Genomic DNA, 7,247 nt, shown 5'->3' on the forward strand with positions numbered 1-7,247 from the left:
TTCGAACGCAAACTCAATATTTGTTCACACAAGATACTGTGCACACATTTTTTTAAAAGAAACTGAAGACGCATCATTGATTAAGCGATATTCACAACTGTACGTGGTGTGCGTGGTGTGTGCTGTATTTTATTGCCAGTTCGAACGCAAACTCAGTATTTGTGCTGACAAAGTATATTGCACACCATTGGTTTAGAGAAACTGACACATCATTCATTAAAAAAATTAATTTAAGTACAATTAGAATCCATTTCAATATAAGACAAGGTAGGTCTCGATATAACACCACATGTCATGTAACAAGATTCACTGAGCTTGCTTGCAAAAGTCCCATTTACATGCCATTCTCGATATGCCCTGTGAACATACAGACAGTGAGACAATCATACAGAAAATAAACTTATGCTTAATGAAATCAATTTTAAAATATTCGGTAATGATCAGCCAAATACTATAAATTTACATGCATTATCATATAACTCTGTGTTGGCTATATTGAAATGCAGCTGCGTGCAAAATTTCTAGTGTATAGGTCATTTGGTTTTCGAGATATCATGTGAACAGACAGACAGATAGACATAACCCTTTCCAGCCCCTTTGGTGATTCGCTAACGCTCAGCCAATGACTTACATAACAATTGTTTTTATTTAATAGTTTTTTCTGAGATAACATTACCTGATAATAACAAGGTCCAAACAACTTATATTTTCCCGTAGTGGACAGAGAGTAAGGCCCCATTTTGTTCCTTAAAAAGTTCTTGGCCCGTTTATTTGTTGTTTATCTTTCAGCAGTACATGTCAGTAATACTGAATTATTTAATTCATAATAATTATAGTCAAGAAAATAATTGAAAAAAACTTAACATTTGGGGGGGGATCTGGACCCCTTGAACCCTCTCGCTGGCTCCGTCCCTCAATAACAATATAAAGATAACTCATTTTCAATAGTGATTTCAATAAAAAGTATAAAATTACTTTAAAAATATATAATAGGAAGGTATGTAAGGTAACTAATGAAACCGCCACGTAACAAAACAGAACATAAACACTGTTAAACATAACTCAACTTCGATTTCCTGCTCAAACTGTGGACAGAGCTTGATAAGTGAATGTACTGTAACAGACATCATGAGTTATATTGTAATATCCGCAGCGCAATGTTAACGCTGTATTCCCTATAACGGGATGTATTCAGAGACCAATATAATACAACGTCAATGTCAGTATTACAACGTATAACATTACAATTACACTTTCATATCTTGGTACTATTTTACACGTTTGGAAAACTTTTACGTGTTTACATTTAAAACATCCTTTATAACTCAATAAATTAAAATTTCCTTATCTAATCTGTTCCGTTATTTTGAAGATTATCGATTCAACCTTTGTATTTTTAGTGTCCCTAGGTAAGATGAATTTTATTTTTAAAAACGTTTAACTTAAACTTCTATGTTTGACACTATTTGAATTATTACGAAACAACTATGCAATCGGAGATAATTACTTGGATGCTTTAAATCCACGAAGTGAATATTGTTACGTCATTAATGAAGAACGTAACAGAAAACGTTATAAATGCATACCCTTTAATCTCTTCTTGGATACTTTAAATCCACGAATTGAATATAGTTACAACATGTGTGAAGAACATAACATAAAACATCACAAAATACATACTCTTTAATCACAAAAGATTAGAGAAAATACATAGTGAACTCAATATTATGTGTGATAAATGAGAAGTTAGTGAAACGAATTTGAATTTATTAATAACCCGTTACGTAGCCCTCAGGTGACTACTTAAATACTGTCCTCTCTTAGAGTGCTGATAGAGCCAATTATACTAATTGTTGTGTAAATATGTAACTACTGTATTATAATTATACTAAATAAAAAAATATAAGTGAATTATGAACGTGAATTGTCTCGTATGAAAATAGCTAGTACGTTCATTTTACAATTTGCTTAACATACATACGGTTTCAAATCCTATCTCACTATAATTAACGAGATGCTCAAACAGAAGTTGGAAATGAAAGGTGAGTAGGAGTGAAACAAGATCTTATAAGTGCTCAAGGTCCTGGCAAGGATCAAACGTTCCTGCTGTATTTACATTGACTTTACGTCTCTTCCCTTAAATCGGTTCATCCGAAAGTTAGTCTAGTTTAAAGCTTGAAACATCACGTCAAGTGAAACGCGACTAAGCTTTTCTAAAACATGAAGTTCCGGTATGCAAACAATTCAAGAATTATTACCATTTTTTAAACCAAGAGAAATATAAAGATATGGACTTTAATAATGTTGACGTTCTAAATATTTTCATGTATTGAGAGACGCACACTGTGGCAATAATTTTATTTGTCTCGTGGAGTCTAATGTAAACCGTCCACAGACTCGAATAAGTAAAGTTACGTTTTTAGAACTGAATCACAATGATTTTATTAAAGTACAATTTTATCAATTTGCTCCGTATTGACAATATTTGATTCACCTAGTCCAAAAATGTTGTCAAAACTAACATATTCTCCTTACGCTATGTGTCATGTCACCAGAGGGACGTAATTAACGTAACTTGCCTAAAAATATGGATCTAACGAGCACAAATAAGTTTTCCAAATATTAGCAGAGTAACTAAAACGAAAAATTACCACTTCACATCTTGTAAATTATGCTTTTTGGCAACTACGAAAAAAGTTCAAAAATTGTGTGATATAAGGTCCTGAACGAAACAAAAAACACGGATTTCCACAAATTAGACTTTTATTTGGGTAGTCAGAGATATGTAAAAAATAATCTAAATATGTTTTCCAAAATATACTCGTGCATTGTCCGTACCGAAGCACAGGAGTTCATAAAGCTAGTAAATTGATATTAAACTTTTCAGAACTTAGAAGGAATATTTATTATACCGCACTTTTATTATATACACTAACACTGCCTTGCCAATGTAGCCTACTGATCTTACAGCTGTGAACTGAATATTTTCCCGAGTGTCTCGTAATAAACTCTTAATTTATAAAACATACTCACCATATTACTTAATATTGGATTCACTCGACAAACGTGGAGGGTGAGAACTGAAGCCAAATTGGTAAATTAACTTCATTAGACAACCACTTTCCAAACTCAAACCTGTTTTACAGTTATTCCCTGCTGCAGGACCTCCCTTATTTTATCAGTTTTGAGGAAGTCCAGTATCATGTTCAGTTTCTGGTTGGAATTAACAGTTAATACGTGTTTTGTGATAATTAACGTTAAAATGGGGTGTTTAAGTGAACAAGAGCGTATTATGATCTGATGATATGAGGCTATAGAGACGGAGTGAGATCTTAAGGTGAAGTAAGGAATTTATTTGATGACATTTATTCAATCTAAACCCTGTATATAAATCAGGATCGTATCTATATTCTCTAAAAAAATGTCCCGAGCACCATCCCTCTATCTTTATCCATCAAAAACTAAACAGAGTGTATCCATACTTCTAACTCAGACTGTATAAAAGCTTCATGCAACATTTCAAATCAGGTTATTTTTGAAACGTTGTGCAGACAGACATACAGACGAGTAATAGGTTTCGCTTACGCTTAGCCAATAATTTTTTATTATTATATTTTTTAGATAATGATACCAATCATTATATAGCGTTACTGTGTTCCAGTGTTACCTGTAAAGATGATTGTAGAAACTTCGAACAGTTAAAAAAGGTTTAAGTCACACGTCTAATTTTTCTGTTTCTCCTGAGGTTTTAAGATAACTGTTTAAAGTTTATAACAGAAAAAGACATAAATTCACTACTCATAATCGTAGAGTAAGATTACAGTAAGGTTTTAGAATCCTTGGGTAATTTTACACTTCTTTTTAAATTTGGTTTTCGATATATTGTCAGTTTTTAAGATGGCGATAAGTGTACAAAGTTTTGAGAAGTTTGTAATGACATAGCAGAATAATAAATAGAAGGGAACAGCATAACTTCCCCAACTTCTAAGTTATTGTAACCATACCTTGCACGTTTGTATTGCATATAACCTGAGCGAGTTTGTGAGCCAAATCTATTCAATCAAAAGTTTCCGTGTGGCTCCATTTATATTGATCTGCGTCATATTTTGTTGATCGATCACAATATAGATCATTTAAATAAATTGTGCACAGTGTGGGGTTTTATATTCATAGAATATTTCTACTTAGGCTTTAATGATGTACAGAGTAAAAGTATTTAAAAACTTTACAGTTTGTGAATGTTGAGTTTAGCTCCAAATTCACCTTCCTCTTACTGCAGCGTCTGGAATCAGACAATTTAACAGACTTGACTCATATACTATAAACATTCAGTCTATATTCATTGTACTATAACTTACAAATACTCTGCACTATACCTTCTATAACTCTGTGCTATATACCTTCAAAATACTTTGCACTATATATTCTACATAGGTTGTCCCGTAACTCTCTGGACAAAGGATACACCGTTATTGCTCAGGTCAAGACAAACATATTTCACCATATGAAAATGGGTCTCTGATGTTTAGTTTGCCATCTGTCTGTGTTTTTTATAAAAAAATTAATATCTTAAAAACTAATAAGTTAAATTACACCGAATCTGGCTCGAATGTTTCTGATAACAAGGCCAGTTACCGAAAAAATATCATGAAACTATCATTAGTATTTTCAAAATGGTGGCCATTAAAACTTAAACTTTTAATAGCTTAAAAAACAGCAGTTTTTTAAGAACTGGAAGAATAACAGTTTTTAGAGGAGTCTATCACAAAACTAATGAAACCAATATTATTTAAATCGAACTATAACTATAACTATAACTAATATAGAGCAGATTTACTGTGACAAGACATGGCCCACATTGAGGTTCTCAGCGAATAGCCAACAATACGAAAACTGAATAAACGGCAGCTTATTTATTATTCGATTTAAATAATTTTGGTGTCATTACATTTTTGACCAAATCCTCTAAAAAACTGTTTTTTCTTGTTGTTCTTAAGAAAAACTGCTGGTTTTAAGATATTTAAAGTGTAAAAGTTTTAATGACCTCTGTTTTGAAAATACTAAAGATAACTTCATGATATTTTTCACTAACTGGTTTTTTTATCATAAACATTTGAGCCAAATTTGGTATAATTTAATTTATTAGTTTGTGAGGTATTATTTTTGTATAAAAACACATAGAGACAGACAGATGGGAAACTAAACATCGCAGATCCATGTTTGTATTATAAAATATGTTCATCTTGAACTGAGCAAAAACATGGTATATCTTTATCCAGAGAGTTATGGGACACCTGATATACTCCGTACTATAACTTCTATATACTCTATAATATAACTTCTATATACCATGTACTATACATTCTATATACCATATACAATACCTTACACATACTCTGTACTATACACTCAACACTGTGTCTGGACTGCCGATGTCATCAACCTCCAACGGCGACTCTCAGGTTAGAGATAGGTGCTGCAGCCTGCAGGATGTGTTGTAAAGTGCATTCACACCCACTGCCAACTGTATATTAAACTCGCCGTTTATTACTTCTCTAATTGCCGTTTATGTGGCAATGGAAATGCATCTGTCGACCACTAGGACTGGTTAATATTCAACAGTGTTATTCGTACACAAAGTAAACACTGTAGATTTACATACGTTGTCTCTACTGTGCATGTGTTACTGGTAAATAAAGTGGCTTTTGTTTTTAAAATATTCGTTTCTGGTCAACGGCTAATACATTTTTGGGTTACAAACACCAGTGTTAGTTCATCCGCATTTAAAATGAAACAGCAATAACATTCCAAGTTGTGAAACTAAACAACGTTCTATACAAAATTGGTGGTGGTGGAATTAATATTTGATTGGGTACAATGTCCTGCAACAAATACAAAGGGTTGTTTTCACAGAGAGGGACGAACGTCATGTGGAGGATATCTTCGTGTTTGTTTTAATACGTAGGAACTATTAGAACACCTACAATCAGATAAAAATTAGAGGTGGAAACTTATGATGATTTATCCTCAAATCAGTCTGACCTCACATTGTGTAAGGAAGATCAATCTTGAATGCAACTCCAATAGAACAATTGTATAATCATGTATTGAGTTTAAGGTAAAGAAAGAGATGACATGCCTTGATGCAGAAAATGTTTGTTTAGTCCTTTATATTAACTAATGAATCAGCTCAAGAACAAACATATCGGTATGTTTCTTCTGTGAAAGCTACACATCTGAATAACAAAAATACTAGTATAATTATTTAGAGGACCGAGAAGAGTCTGATAATGAAACATTTGTCTTCTTCAGGGTTTTGTGTTGGGCTCAGCACTTTGAAACATCCTATGTGGTAGAGTGGTGGTAGTATAAAAAATGAAAGTACTGTAGAAGGTCATTTAACACCTTGGACTAGTACGTAGTAGCGACGGAAGCAGAGAAAGTAAAGAGTTGATTCACTGTGCCAATGAGTCTAATGACCGGAATAATCAATGGGAGAAGGCTGAAGCAATGCTAATGGCTGTAAGGAGAGCCTTACAGTGCCTAAATATTCCCAATCGATGGGTTTTCAATACGCCCCGAAGATCAGGATCATGTAAGTCGTGGGTATCAACCTACCAGTCAGGAATGATTTTGAACAAAGAGAAGAATAATGAATGTTAAATGCTTCATGGACAGTACAAGGGGTCTTAAGACCTCATAAAGACGAATTTTAAGTTTGTATTTGAGTTTCGTTGTACGCCTTAACTGTTTGTGAAAGCACACTTTGAAAAGGGTAGGTAAGGTTTGGTAAGGATATCTCTTAAAATTTAATGAATTCACAGTAAATAGTTGACCATTTTTACTGAAGTGGTCTTTTTCACTACTGTGAATACTTCGAGGATAAGCCAACGAGGCATAGTATTTTCATCAACAGAAACCAAGTAGTGACACCACTCTAAATGTGGCAGAGTGGATAGTACATCAGAGAAATTTTATGCAGTCGAAAGAAGATTAGCCTTTTAATGTTCCTGCTCGCCAAGATAGAAAACAGGTCCTTCCATAAAATATTAATGAGGGAAGTGCTGGACTAGGAAGGGTGGTTCGCTCCCATTTCACATTTTAAAGAGTCCACAGCAAGGGGAGAGTCTGCTTGACATAGCCTCAACTTCAAGGGTAGCTAGCATCTATTGACGTCAGTCCTGAACCGGTTACCAAGTATGGAAGACTGTCCCGTTTGCGTGATTCAGCGTTACCTCCAAACACAT

This window comes from Homalodisca vitripennis, chromosome 1 (assembly GCF_021130785.1).
Source record: "Homalodisca vitripennis isolate AUS2020 chromosome 1, UT_GWSS_2.1, whole genome shotgun sequence".
Classification (NCBI taxonomy): Eukaryota; Metazoa; Arthropoda; class Insecta; order Hemiptera; family Cicadellidae; genus Homalodisca; species Homalodisca vitripennis.